This window comes from Triturus cristatus, chromosome 10 (assembly GCF_964204655.1).
Source record: "Triturus cristatus chromosome 10, aTriCri1.1, whole genome shotgun sequence".
NCBI lineage: Eukaryota > Metazoa > Chordata > Amphibia > Caudata > Salamandridae > Triturus > Triturus cristatus.
Window position 1 is genome coordinate 1,023,572,203 of NC_140593.1, and position 15,160 is coordinate 1,023,587,362.

General features: G+C 44.2%; 1 protein-coding gene across 2 annotated transcripts in view; it reads right to left on the reverse strand.

Annotated features, from left to right (window-relative positions):
- POLR3E (RNA polymerase III subunit E) overlaps positions 1-15,160 on the reverse strand; it is a 232,323-nt gene that overhangs the window by 176,959 nt on the left and 40,204 nt on the right. The gene's annotated exons all lie outside the window — the stretch shown is intronic.

Genomic DNA, 15,160 nt, shown 5'->3' on the forward strand with positions numbered 1-15,160 from the left:
CAGAACTCACATTTACAAATGCGATGGGCTTTTCTCATCCTCTCTACTCCTTTGAAGCTCAGTTCAGTTACTTGGGCCCCTTGTGGTGGCATATGGTGGTGCAGCTACATAGTTTTTATTTTACCATTTCTGGATATCTGTGGTGACTAGGATGCAGCCGCCATTTTGCCTTGCCTATCATCTTTCAGTGAGTATTCCTGAATTGCCAAGGGAAGTCCTGCTAGTCTCAACAGTCGTTTATTCTATGTTGAGAGGTCAGCTTATGTTTGTTTGCCAGTGACTGTGCCACTTAATATTTATTTCCTCATGTAGGGGGGTCCTTTTCTCCTCATGCATTGACTGCCTCACATAATCTTCTCCGGCTCTCCAGCTACTGTCCTGTGTTGGTGACTATACAGTCTCAAGTTTAAAACTAGGTCTGGGTCTGTGTCTTGCGCTTTGACAACGTGAATTTATGGGACGCACTAAAGGGACCTCCTATGCTGTTTCGAAACCTAAACGCATCTTCATTAAAAATTCAAAAGTCTTCTCAGAGCTTTCTCAATTAACTGCTTCAGGTCTCCTGGTACCTGATCCGTGTCACGCAAGTATGGAACCTGCACAATCAGCCGTAGGTAAGGTTAATGTGAAGCGTAAAAAATAAGACCCCCCGTCACCACCCAAATCGAACTCTCCGGTCTCGATGGAACTGTTGTTGCAAGAAATACGAGCCCTCAGGCCGTTTATGGAGGAAACCAATACCAAACTGCAAATTCTTTCAGATAATTGGTCACAAATGGACGCCAGGCTTACAACAGTGGAACAGAATGTCTCCTCTTTTCAGGACACCACCAAATGTGTTACGTCTTTACAAACCCAGGTATCCATGTTACATAAACAAGTTGAGGACCTTGAAAACCGGAATAGAAGGAACAACCTGCGCATTTATAATCTTGCAGAGAGAATTGAAGGCACAGATCCTGTCACCTTCTTCAAGGCCTTTCTTCCGAAGGTTCTTCATTTACCAGAAGATACCACGCTGAACATACAATGTGCCCACAGGCTTGGGCGGGTCGCTTCTGCAACGGCATCCTCACAGAAACCGAGGGGTGTTATTCTCTATTTCTTGGAGTACACTGACTTGTTAAAAGTTTTAGCTGCTGCCAAAGCTCGTCAGCAGATTACCTGGTCAGGAGCTACACTATTTTTTGCGCAAGATTATTCCAGAGCTACGGCATCACGACGCAAGGCTTTTTTAGACATGAGACCGGCTCTTCGATCCTTGGGCGCTAGATATGGTCTGTACCACCCATGTCTGTTCAAAGTCACCTATAACAACAAAACCACTTCTTACGAGGATCCAGTGCATCTGCAGAGTTTCATCAACGCACACAGGATAGACTTAATGGATTCTTCGGTACCCTCTTCCTCTCATGGAACTTGATTGGTTGAAATTTCTTGTTAAGAATGTTCTCTCTTATCCTGTTTCTTTTTATCCCGTTGATTGCAGGAGCTATGTTGGTGTTATTTACTTAGATATTTACGTATATTGTTTGCTTAGAGATGGCTAATTGACTTTTTATCTCATGTTTTTTCCACAGTCATGTTCATGTTTTGGCGTGCTTCCCCATGGTTTCGGTTGAGCTTCACCGGATAGCCCGTCTGTCTTACGCTGCTCCACCTTTCCCCATCTTCTCGTTCCCTAATTGTAGGTATGTCTTTTGTTTTGTCTTTTGTCTTTTGTTCAGTATTTCTATTCTCCTTTATTTTCCCTTCAGGTGTCCCTTTAATTCTTATCAACTTTCACTCTATGTCCTACGTATCCTCGCTCTCTTTCCTATTTCCTATTCTCTCCAGTTTATGTTTTCCTTACCTTTCCCTTACAAATAATATTTTCTATTTTTTTCAAATTTTCCTCTTTTCCTCAACATCCATACTATTTGATTCTCCTTTTTATCTCCTATCTGAGTCTCATTTTCCTCTTCAATTTTCCCTATTCTCATTCATTCATATACATTGTTGTATTTATAGAATGGTTGTGCGTTTTACAGGTTTGTATCATTATCTTTTAAATTACTTATGTCATTGAGATTTATCTCATGGAACGTTAGGGGTATGAATTCACCCATCAAAAGGCAAAGAGTTCTCACCCATTTAGCCAAATTGAATGCTGACTTGGTATTTCTGCAAGAGACTCATTTAACGGATATAGAGTCATCAAAGCTAAAAAGAGGGTGGGTGGGGGACGTTTTCTCATCTCCGGGTGATGGGAAGCGGAATGGTGTAACGATATTATGTCGCAAGTCACTTTCAATCTCGTTTATATCGCAAGAATCTGATGGGGAGGGCAGATGGTTGCTTGTTAAATTATTGTTAAAAGGGGTACCAGTATCTCTTCTCAATGTATACGCCCCTACTTCGGGCGAGTCCTCCTTTTGGTCAACACTAGCTAAACAGATCGCACACGCTATGGAAGACAATTTTATATTGGCAGGGGACTGTAATCAGGTTTTTGACCCATTCATTGACAGAAACTCCAAATTTCCTTTTGTCCCTACTAAACAGCACGAATCCTTTGTTCATACCATTAATCAACACAAACTTCTAGATGCGTGGCGTTTGTGTAACCCTGCCCTCAGAGAATACACTTTTACTCACCTATCCATCACACCCAATCTAGGATTGACTATATTTTTGTGTCACATAACATATCGCAAACACTTACTTATGCAGAGATAGGCCCTATTTTACTTTCAGACCATGCTCCTGTTTTGGTTGGTATTGATATCATACCCAAATCCCTAACCCCCAGAAGATGGCGTTTTAATAATGCGCTCCTCTTAAACCCAGACTTTACTACTTCCTTCACTTCTTTTTCTAATGAATATTTTCTGCTCAATCAAACTGATTGCCTATCGTTCTCAACAATATGGGATGCTTATAAGGCATCGGCAAGGGACTTTATTATCCGCTTTGTTGCCAAGCAACGAAGGTCTGCTCGTTTACATACCAAGAACCTCCTTCATGATATCAAAAAGTTGGAACACGCTTATTACACATCACACTCAAAGGACTGTCTGGCTGCTCTTATTAATGCTAAATTGCAGTTCAATAAGAAGTCGACAGACGATGCTTCCTTGTACTTGTTGAAATCTAGTACAAAGTTTTATGGTGGCAAAAATAAGTCCGGGAAAATACTGGCTAATTTTCTAAAAGTTAAACAAAACAAATTGAACATTGATTCAATCTACGATGTTAATTCCAATCTAAAATTTAAGGATGAAGAAATCTTAAATGAATTCTCCAGTTTTTATCAATCTTTATATTCATCTGAAACACAACCCTCTGATGATTCCCTCTTACATTTCTTCTCTACTATCCCGAAACCAAATCCCTCCTCTCTGGATCTATCCCCTTTGGAGTTGGACGTTACGCAACAGGAGCTGACAGATGCACTTCCAACGCCTTAAAAAAGATAATGCGCCTGGTCCAGATGGCTTTACCGTTGAATTTTACCTTCATTTTTCCAAGATCCTTTTACCCAAATTGTACCTTCTGACAGAATCCTTTTGTGCCTCCAAAAAATCCTCTGGTTCCTTTTCTGAGGCGCATATCTGTCTCATTCCCAAGGAGGGTAAGGATTCTAAATTTTGTAAAAATTATAGACCCATCTCCCTAGTCAACATGGATTACAAAATTTTTTCAAAAGCTTTGGCTATTAGGTTAGATTCTTATCTGCCAAATTTACTGGGGAAGGAGCAGTCTGGCTTCGTAAAGGGGCGTTTTATCACTGACAACACCCGCCTCCTTTTTAGGTCGAGGACTACCGGTCTGCTGAAAGGCAGAACCGGAAGTCGGAGATTTAATGACTTGGAGAAGAGGGGCTTGAACCAGCCCCTCTTCTCCCCTGTTCTCCATTGCCTGGCCTCGTAAATGCTGGCCAGCCACTGGAGAAGAGGTCAGTCACTCTGATTAGGCCCCGTCCTTTTCGGATCGGGGGGCGTGTTTTTTGCGAGAAGTCTCAAGGAGGAGACAACAGCAAAACACGCCCCCGAATCCGAAAAGGACGCTGCGTTTACTGGCCTTGTTTTCATATTTCTGGAATGTCTCTTTCAGGAGCTTCCCCTGGAGGAGTAGGAGAAACCGGCGCCGATAAACCGGAAGAGCAGCAAGTCCGTGAGGTGAGTCCCTTCCTTCCCCTGCTGTGTTCTGTGTTTGGCTGCAGTCTTCATCCTCTGGAGTGTCTGTGTGTGGATTTGTCTCACTTCACTGCACGCGAGGTTCCATGTCGGGATTTTCGGCCAACAACATGATTCATTATGGGATTTGTAGTTTTGCTTTTAACGTTGCAGGAGCTCAAAATCCATTTGCCCCTTGGTTCCTCTCACTTCTCCCTGCATATTAGTCGTTAGCAGCTTCATCACTGACACATTGTGTGACTTTGGGCTTTGTTCTGGCACTCTCTCTCACGTACCCAAGTACAGCTGTTAGAAGCAGGTGGAGTTAGCAGTTGTGCTCATTCATTCGTTCGCGGTGACAGTCTTGGTCACAGGTCAGGAACTGTCCATAGGTGAGCAACCGGTTTTGCCATTCATTCGTGTCTCTGCTGTTCTATGCTTGCAAAACGGAACATGCGATGTGAGGTGTTTGTCTGTTAGCAGTGTACGCTCAGCTAAGACACTTTGCCCTCGGCTTCGCGCGTCTTATGTTTCTGTGTCTCTGGGCTCATGTCAGTGTCTTCCCAGAGTCACCCAGGGACCAGGACTCCTGGTTGTCTGCGACGCGCCAGTTTCTGACGACTCATCCTTTCCCAGTGTCTGAGACTCCCATGTGTCTGTCTCTCTCCCGGTCTCTCACACTCCCTTATGTCCGGCTCTCTCTCCCAGTGTCCCAAACTCCCTTGTGTCCGGCTCCATCTCTGTCTCAGACTCCCTTGTCTCTGGCTCTGTCTCCCAGTGTCCCAGACTCCTATGTGTCCGGCTCTGTCTCCCAGTATCCCAGACACCCCATTATGTTTCTGTGCCACCCCATATGTTTGCTCCTCCATTAAGTGCACATCTCTCTGATGTCCGTGACTCTCTATTGTCATCATGTCTGCATCTCTCGGGGTCCAGTGCTCTCCCTGTGTCCACGTCCCCCCGTGTCTTCCATTGTTCTCATCGCCCAAATGTCACTGAACCCCATTGTCTTAGTGCCCATGGCTCAGTCTCTCAGAGTCCGTCGCTCACGGTGTGCAGCTTGTGTCTCGGTGTGCACGGCTGCTGTGGTTTCTCTGACTCTCTCTTCCCCACTCTCTGCGGGTTCTGTGGTCCATATCTTTGTCTGCTGTATCTGTGTCTCTCAGTCTCTGTGTCTGTCGTTCTAGGTGTGCAGCTATTGTCTGTGTCCTCTCTGTTTCTCCCTGTGTTGGCATCTCCCAAGGTGTGTCTCTTCTAGTGTCTGCAGGCTCTGTTGTCTGCCTGTCTTAGTGTCTGTGTCTCCCAGTGTCTGAGTCTCTCTGCCCTGTGCTTAATTTGTAAAAAAAAAAAGCAAGCGCCAGGGCGCTCGTCAGGGGACCACCGTAGCTTGCATCGCCCGTTGCCACTGCCAGCGCTGCCAACGACAGTACCCACACAACTACTAACCATCTCGCTCCTACAAGTGTGACGATTCAAACAGTTCGAGGCCTCCAAATCTATGAGAATGGTTTGGGAGGCAGGTTTCAGTTGTTTTTAGTGCATATTGAATTAATAAACAACTGTTGTTCTGCTTATCTTTAACTTTCACAAACAGCGCCACCAAGTGGCAGCTGTCATAAGTACCGGTGTTGACAATTAAGTGTAGGTGCTGAGCATCGGAAACCACTGGCTCAAATGAAGCACTGTGTCTGCCTCTCCTATGTGTCTGATTCTCCCTTTATTGCATCTCCAAAAGTCTGTATCACCCAGTGTCTGTGGCCCCATCTCTTTTTTTTCTCTGTTTCTTAGTGTCTCTTTATGTCAGTGTCTGAGTCACTATGGCTGCCTCTCCCATATGTGAGTCTCCCTGTGTTGCATCTTGCATCTTGAAAAGTCTGTCTCTTCTAGTGTCTGCAGGCTCTATGGTCTGTCTGTCTCTTAGTGTTTGTGTCTCCCATTGTCTGTGAGTCACTCTGTCTGCCTCTTCCATGTGTCTGATACTCCCTGTGTTGCATCTGCCAAGGTCTGTATCGCCCAGTGTATGCGGGTTCTGTGGCCCATCACTGTGTCTCTGGTATACAGGGTCTGTGTCTCCCAGTGTCTGTGATACCCATGTATCTGCCTCTCCCATGTGTCTCTCTCTCCCATGTACCAGTGTCTACAATTTGCATCTCGCAAGATCTGGCTCTCCCAGTGTCTGCACGATCTGTGGTCCATCACTGTGTCTCTGTGTCTTAGTGTCTGTGTCTTAGTGTCTGTGATACCCATGTGTCTGCCTCTCCCATGTGACTGTCTCTCCCAGTATCTGCGGGTTCTGTGGTCCATCACTGTGTCTTAGTGTCTGTGTCTCTCCGTGTCTGTGATACTCGTATGTCTTTCTCTCCCACGTGCCTGCATCTCCCAAGGATTGTCTCACCCAGTGTTTGCAGGTTCTGTGGTCCATCTCTGTGTCACTCCTAGTGTATGTGTCTCCCAGCGTTATGATTCCCATGTGTCTGCCTCTCCAATGTACATCTCCTATGTGCCTGCATCACCCAAAGTCTGTCTCCCCCAGTGTCTGCGCGTTCTGTGGCCTGTCTCTGTGTCTCTGTGTGCTTGTCTCTCCCATGTGCCTTTATCTCCCATGTGACTCTCCCATGTGTCCACATCTTCCATAGTCTACCTCTCTGTCTGCAGCCTCTGTCGTCCACCTCTGTCTCTGTGTATCTTGGTGTCTGTGTCTCCCAGTGTCTGTGAGTGCCTGTGTTTGCATCTCCCTGTGTTTCCATCTCTCCTACATCTGTGACTCCCTCCTTTCTCCCAGTGTGTGTCCCTCGTGTCCATGCCTTCGCCCTCTGCTGTCTGTCTCCCAGTGTCTGTGACTCCCCAGTGGCTCCTTGTGTCTCCACACATCAGTGGGTACAAGTAAGGAGAAGGCTGCACTATCAGATGTATGTGATTGGTAGCTCAGCAGAGACCTCTGATGATTTTGTAAATGCTGCTTGGCAGCTGCAGTGGGTCCCTGCCAGTGCTTTGATTCTGGGGTGAATGCTCCCGTTACAAGTAGTGGTGTGCGGTGTATTTTTGGTCACGGGGAACAGTTCTCTTTTACAGCCCAGAAACTTCAAGGTTTTTCTCCTCCATATTTGTTCATAAATTATTATTTTTTTTATTTTAAATCAGCTGTTGGATCTTTGCAAATCTCTTGTTTTGTAGTTTTGTTAGGTCTCGGCGGCGAAGGCTGCGCTTGCGCGGTCTCGCTCCGAGATTTAATGACTTGGAGAAGAGGGGCTTGAACCCGCCCCTCTTCTCCCCTGTTCTCCATTGGCTGGCCTCGTAAATGCTGGCCAGCCACTGGAGAAGAGGTCAGTCACTCCGATTAGGCCTGTCCTTTTCGGATCGGGGGGCGTGTTTTTTGCGAGAAGTCTCAGGGAGGAGACAACAGCAAAACACGCCCCCGAACCCGAAAAGGACGCTGCTTTTCTCCGAGGCATTTCTGCTCTGCCTCGGAGAAAGGCGGTGGTGTGCTTTAGGCGGTGGTGTGCTTTTAACATTATTCACCTTTGACGATGGCCAAAAAGCTCATCCGGCGGAATTAATAAACATGCAAATTTCCGTCTGCTTTTGTTAACGGACTGGCAGGCTCTCGACAATAAATATTTCATGCCCTTCCCGCACGCCCCTGGGTGCCCAGTCTCGCCGCATCCTCTGGGCCATTAGTTTCGAAGCTGTCTCTCAGGGGCCACTTTAACCCCCCTCATATGGTCTCCCACAGGCCGCGTACACTAATTGAGCCCGTACCGCCTTAAAAACAGACATATCAAGCAAACGATGTGCTTGAATTGCTGCAGGATTAGAAATTTACGTCAATGTTTTTTGCAGAATTACCTTTTCATTACATATTTAAATATTATGCTCATAACATCAGGAAAGTCAATCAGTGCGTAACAGTCTGCAATACCTTTGTTCCATTCAAATTTCAGCTCAGCCCCGCAGTTTCTTCAAACCCTCCAGCTGTGTTTACACAATGTATGTTGTCAATTTTGCAGAATTTGCGCATGATGCCACAGAATTTCCAAATCAAGGGGCCATGGCACAGAATTTTGCAGAGATATCATGTTGAATTTCAGACTTTTGAAAGAATAGCTAACTGCGTCACATCATTTTACTTTCTTACATAATTTCAATTTTTGCAGAATTAACAAACTGGATAGGAATTTGATTTGCTACTTGATGGTGTCACAACATTTTGCAGACTTGGCAAGTGATGTAAGAGACTTTTGCACAAATAGCACATAATTCTGCATAATAATGTACCAGTGATGTTACGAAATTTGGTTGGATTTTAACAGGAGTTTTCCAAACCTACCCAAGAGCTTTGTGTAAATTTCGCAATACTTCCAAATGGTGTTTCATGGTCTTGCAGAGCGACCATAATACGTCACCGTTTTTTTAAGCATATGCAAACGTCACAGAATTTTGCGGATTTTGACATTTACTCTTCAGAGTTGTGGCGCTTCGTGCACAGAAATGTAATTTGTAATAAGGTATTATTTTAACAAGAAATCTGTGAACGGAGAGGCCGTTCTGAGAACAGTTGGGGTCTCTCTGTGCTGCAGACCAGAGCGCTTTTTCTCTCCACACGCTGTGTCTCGGCAGCTGCGATAAACACATTCCAAAGCGCGGGCTCGATGCCACGCGCAGGGGCGCACTCCGGCTGCGCGCGGCTACGGCCTCTTTCTGGTCTAACAAGCATTTACAATGCAACGGTCTCGGCATTGGTAAAGGTAGAGCTATTGGCATTGCTCATGACATTATTTTTGCGTATGTTTTTGTTTTTAAAACATTTAAAGAAACGGCATTGTCATGAGCAATGCCAATAGCTCTAACTTTAACAATGCCTAGACCGTTGCATTGTAAATGCTTGTTAATATCCTCTCTAAATCGTCTCGATTCACGCACTCCCTGGCAGCAATAGCATTAGACGCGGAGAAGGCGTTTGATAGGGTTGAGTGGACTTACTTGTTCTATACTCTTAACTGGTTTGGTTTTGGCCCTAAATTTATTTCTTTGGTTTCTCTTCTTTATTCTCATCCTCGTGCTGCAGTGTGCGCCAATGGTTTAATTTCTTCCTTCTTTGATTTAGGCAGAGGAGTTCGTCAAGGATGTCCCTTGTCCCCCTTTTTGTTTAATCTTGCTTTAGAACCTTTCCTCTCTAAATTACGCCACAATCCCTGCTTACACGGCTTTCAAACGTCTAACTTTCATATTAAATTGGCAGCTTATGCTGATGATATTTTGCTCTTTGTTTCTCAACCAAGTGAGTCGATTCCTGCATTCCTAGCTGAAGTTCAAGAATACTCACTCATCTCAGGATATAAGTTGAATAACGACAAATGCGAGATTTTACCTCTAACCAAATATACTTTCAAACCAGATTTCAGCGACTCCAACTTCTCATGGAGCCCCAAGCACATTAAGTACCTAGGGTTGCATATCACACCTAATATATCAGATACAGTGGCATTGTGTATGAGCAAATGCAATCAGAAACTCTCGGACCTGACCACCAGATGGCATCCCCTCTACTTATCCTGGTGGGGTCGCTTAGATACAATAAAAATGATGCTATCACCTATAGTCTTATACACTATATCCAATATGCCAGTTCCGATTCCTGTTAAATCACTTAATAAAATTAACTCTATATTAGTCTCCTTCTTATGGAATAACAAAAGGCCCAGAATGTCATTGCAACGGTTAGTTTGCTCCAAAGATAAAGGTGGAGTTAATTTTCCAGATTTCCGAACGCATCACCAAGCATTTCTCTTGCGCCAGGCATCTTTTTGGTTGCTCGAGTCCACGGCTGCCTGTCCTTTATGGACCTCAATTGAACGTCTTTCTATATCTCCTTTTTCTTTTCAGGAATACCTTGCCTTTTCGCGTCCACCGCAGTCTATTACGACTCCCATAATCAAACTGGCTTCCAAACTTCTCCACTTACTGCATCCCCCTACTCAACTTGCTACGGCTCCCTTCCTCCAAACACCCATTTGGCATAATAGAAATCTTCTCATTCGCAATAGGCCCTTTTATTGGAAGTCCTGGAGGCAGAAGGGATTAATATGGGTCCACCAATTATTTTCACATTCCGACTTTTTATCTTTTCCCTCGCTTAGCCAATCATTTAACTTACCTCCTGCATTCATTACCAAATATAATCTTTTAAAGGAAGCTGTGATGACTACTTACACCCATTTACCCGATGCATCCAGTTCTTCTATTGACTCTGACTCCCTGCTACAATTTCACAACATGTTAAGGAGTGCTCCTAAAGCTTCTACCATATACAGTTTCCTGCAGGACACTCACGCAACCAGGCAGAAGTCAAGAACAGAGGAAGCGTGGGAATATGATTTTCACACTTCTTGGCAAACTCCTACCTGGAAGAACTTATGGATTAAGATACGCAAATCCTCTAGGGCTGCCAATATCACGCAAACACTGTTTTTTATATATAACAGGCTCTTACTTACACCGCAGGCTTTAAATAAACGCTTTTCAGATGTACCGGATGCATGTTGGACGTGCTCCTCCCCACATGCTGATTTGCTCCACATGCTATTTTCTTGCACACATGTATGCGATTTCTGGAAGCAAGTTTGGACTCAAATTAATCTAATTTTTGGTACTACATATTCTTTTTCCTTCACTAAAAATTTTCTCGGCAGTCTCTCTCCTGTCTGGGTAAATACATTCTCCAAGGTTAAGATCATTGATTTGTTAATTGCAGTTGCTTTTCAACAAATTACTGTTAATTGGAAGGATTCTACAAAAATTTCCTACAGAGCATGGTGGTATGCTGTATGCCATAACCACAGGTTGGATACGGCTTTTGTGTATCCCGCACATTTGGCGCCAAAACGACTGGCGTTATGGTCCCCTGTTACACAGTTTCTTGATAGGAATGCTAAACGTTTTTCCCAGTTGCAACCGTCACAACAAGAGGTTCTCAAACCCCCTTGATCCCCCAATTGTTACAATTCTTCTCTTTCCTTTCTATATGTAAATGATACTCAGATTTTATGTATATAATGAATTTCTCATTTATTATTGTTCACTGCTTAGTTTATGTATTTTAGAATATGTTTATATGGATACGCTGATATGAGGCAAATGTAATGTTTTTTGTTTTTTTACGGACACTTGTATACTTCTTAATAAATACTCTTTTTTTTTTAACTTTAAAAAAAAAAAGGCTAAGACAACTGATAAAAGCCCGAGCTGTTCAAGAAGCTGCACTGATCTGCAAGTTACATGAAGACCTCTATTGTAGAGGCACTAACCCACCGAGTTAGCTTATCAGATTTGCGCAGGAGGAGTACACCTAATTTCACGCATTACTGTCTGCCAAAGACCCATACGTCGAAATGCGATTTCAACGCCACGTTTTCTAATTAGGAAAATACCTTTTGAGTGAGCAGGTTTGGGGAGGGGGAAGCAGGGCCCGAGGTGAGCCCAGATAGGGGGATTTTAGCAGCCTGGCCTATTTAGGAAATAGGGGCCTCTGGCAGTTAACGCCTGGCCCAGCAAAGGAGATGATGTATACACCGAGCAGAGAGCCTGACACAACCGGCAGGGCCGGCTTTGAAATGCTGCCTTAACATTACGATACACGAGGTTCTCAAGCAATATGAAAATACGAGTTTCATCCTCCCTGTGTAGATCATATCGAAGCTCATACATCTTACGCTCCCGGTGGCCGTGCTGTCGCCACACATCTGAGAAGTATATAAGCTCCTGAAATAAAAGGAATGCTTGATGTGTGAATGAATGCGTTAGAGTTGAGCTGAGCTGAGCTTTTCATATACGTTTCTAAACAGTATGTACACCTTAAGAGGGATCCGATTAATTTACGTGTTTATGAGCACCCACCTTTTAACCTTCCCCAAATATCCCCTGAGCAGGCCTCCACTTCTTAGCGCCTAGCGGTGGTTTAGTCTGCTGCAAGGAACTTTAAAAGATTCTCCAGCAAATCAAACCACAAATGTACAATACACAAATATATTACACACTACGCAATTCAACCCCAAACAATTCCACAAGTAAGAATTCCAATTCAAACCCCAAAATGCCACTAAAAATAACATACATCCACTCCAAACAAAAACAAACAAAATCATTTAAAATGCCCAAAACTCAAGCTTACACAAATGCAAGACAGATTGCATTGCAAATGCTTGTTGAAAGAGCTGCCTGGTGGGGACGCAACACACCGGTCTAGTTGGGTTACTTCTAAGGGTTAACTCAGTAACTAGAATGTTTACAACCAAAGCATGACAAACCTTTCTGTTACAACACGTAAACTTCACCCATCATAATATCAAACTGGTCAAAGACCAGTAGCATAATTATGCCAGCATTTCTTATGGCAAAATTTGACTTAGGATTTCATTTCTTATGGCAAAATGTATCATGATTTTCATGTCGATTAATTCTGAGGTAGGATGAACAGAAGTTACTTATTTTATGATGCTTGCCATCAAAGGCGAATTTGCATGTGTTTTTAGAAGGGCGTTTTCAAGCATTTGAGCAAGGATTGCTCAAACTGGGTATCAAAGTTATATGGAACACACATATGAGCGAAGGCTAAGACTATCAGGATTGTGACCGCAAACAAAGAAAGCTAATAAAGTTATTATTTGGCATTACTTAGCTGTTGTGAGGGATTCCACCTGATTGGTATAAGGCAGACTAAAAACAGTGAGCGGTTATCTCATTGTCGTTAATTGGCTGGTTTTAAGGCAGCCATATGTGCTTCTGGGTACTTAATTAAATGAAAAAATAAAAACTTGGATATTTTCGATTCTCCCAAAACCTGCTTCTCTAGAAAAACTCCAATACAACTTTGAGTAAGCTAATACAAAATAAAAAATTCTGTCCACAAAAAATACTGTATTTTTCCATAAACCAACAAAACAAGTTACACGTGGCACCCATAGGTAATAAAAAATACAATGTGCAACTGGTATAGCGCATTTCGGAAGGAAACAAAAATTCTCAGCGATGATAGATGCAATGTGTGTGACTCTTAGCAAGAGTTTACACCCGACCCTAGAATTTAGGGATAAAGCAGTATAGGTCGCTACACAAACATACGTAACATGCTACGATTTGCTCCCTGAAATTCTCTTCCGAAGCGGTGCCAAGGGTAAAAGTACTGAGTGTTCCAGTGAGCGAATAAGCACAAGCAATGGCAAAGTCAATATACCAGGCTATAATTAGCAACGTGTGTAAGATACAGACATTCACAAATGTTGTGGACGAGCTGCAAGCACAACCTTAAAGCCTGTCCTACTGGCAGTACTTCTTTTTCCAATGCCTCCTGCTCCGTTTATTGTTACAGTCATCAGGGTTGGATTGCGATTAAAAATCGGCTCTGGCATGCTAAAAAAAAAGTGGCCCACATTCGCATATTGCCTTTCCGCAAAACACTGCTTCGGAAAAATTTTATAAAAATGGAAATGGGGGATTAAATGCAGAGATTAGTTTACACTGGTGAAACATACCTGATAACAAGTGAGGCCACTTCTGCTCAGGCCCCCTGGCCCCACTCAATATGCATATATTAATGGGCCTGCCCAGCGAGAGAAAGGGAGTGACGCCTCTGCCGTTGATAAAAGGGAGGTAATGGACGCCCATCTGCCACCAGAAAGGCCACTGGTGGCATCGAACAATGCAGAAACTGCCAAAATTGGCCCCCAGGCTGCTCAAAAAAGCAGCCCACAGCTGGATTTCGGATACCGGCCCTTCGGACATTGCCAGAGTGTCCGTGCTACCAATTTAACGCTGGCCATCATCCCTTTCCACATTGGTTGTTGCCGCCCGCCACTAGTTTTTAAACAGTAATTTTCCGTGGCCACAAAATGTGTTCATAATATTACGTGTCATGCACACTGCTGTAGTGCTTCATGTTACTACAGTAGTCAATGCAGCGGTACTTTAGTTGCACGAGAAGTGTGCGAAACACCAAGTTATTTGTGTCTCTGAATGCAGGAGTATTTAGTAGAGAAAAAAGACCTGCCCATTTCCAATGTTTGTGAAATGCTGTAATTGGAAGGCGGGGTGGGGGGCGCAAGCGTTTGGAACTGCGCTAAACCAGAACAGGGTTTGCTGCAGAATGGCATTGCAAACTGAATGCTCACAATCACAAATCAGGAATCCCTGCCAAAGTCTGTGTTTCATTGAGCTCAGTGCCACGCAATGTGACCGTTCTCTTATTAGCAGATAAACCGTATGTAGTCTCCAGATCAGTTTTTTAGCTCTCGCCTACGCAGCGTGCATGCGCTGCATAGGAGGGGACCTTTTGGAATCGATCGGCTTACTGGGCAAAAACGTGAACGTTTTGCATGGCTTTGTATTGCAACCCGTGCAAGTTTGGCGTTTCCCTCGCGAGAGCAAGCAGCGGCACCATGAGTTAGCAATGACCTCGCTCGCAAGGTAAATGCTGCGTGTCCCTGCTCTCGGCCGCACTCCCCCCTAGAAATAGGAAACCGGTGACCCTAGTTTAAATGCCCATTAAATAGTTTAAAACGACTGACTCGGGTCAAGTAAAAAAGTTAAGTGACCAGTCTTATGACAGCTCCGCGGGAGTCTCCTGCTTCGAACTGTCGCTGTCTGCGCAGTGGTTCTCAAGGTACGGCTAATAGCGTTTATAGTGCCCTCCCTGAAATCCGTGAGCACACCCAACAGAGCATAACACTCTTCTGCCCAGATACCGACTTTTTAAAATAGTTTAAAATGATCAGAATACATCTTCCTGGGATATCACTACAGCATGTAACTACATATGCTGATAATACTTTTTGTATTTTTAGGTCTCGGCTGACCCAGCACTTGCGCTGGTCGTCCGAGACTTTAAGTAAGGGCTTCAAAAAATGCTACCGCCGGCCACAGCTTGCAGTGCATGTGCGCGGGCGCGCGCTTGAGCAGAGGTGCCATATGGCGTGATTACTGCTGCGCGCGCACCACTCGCGCACATGCAC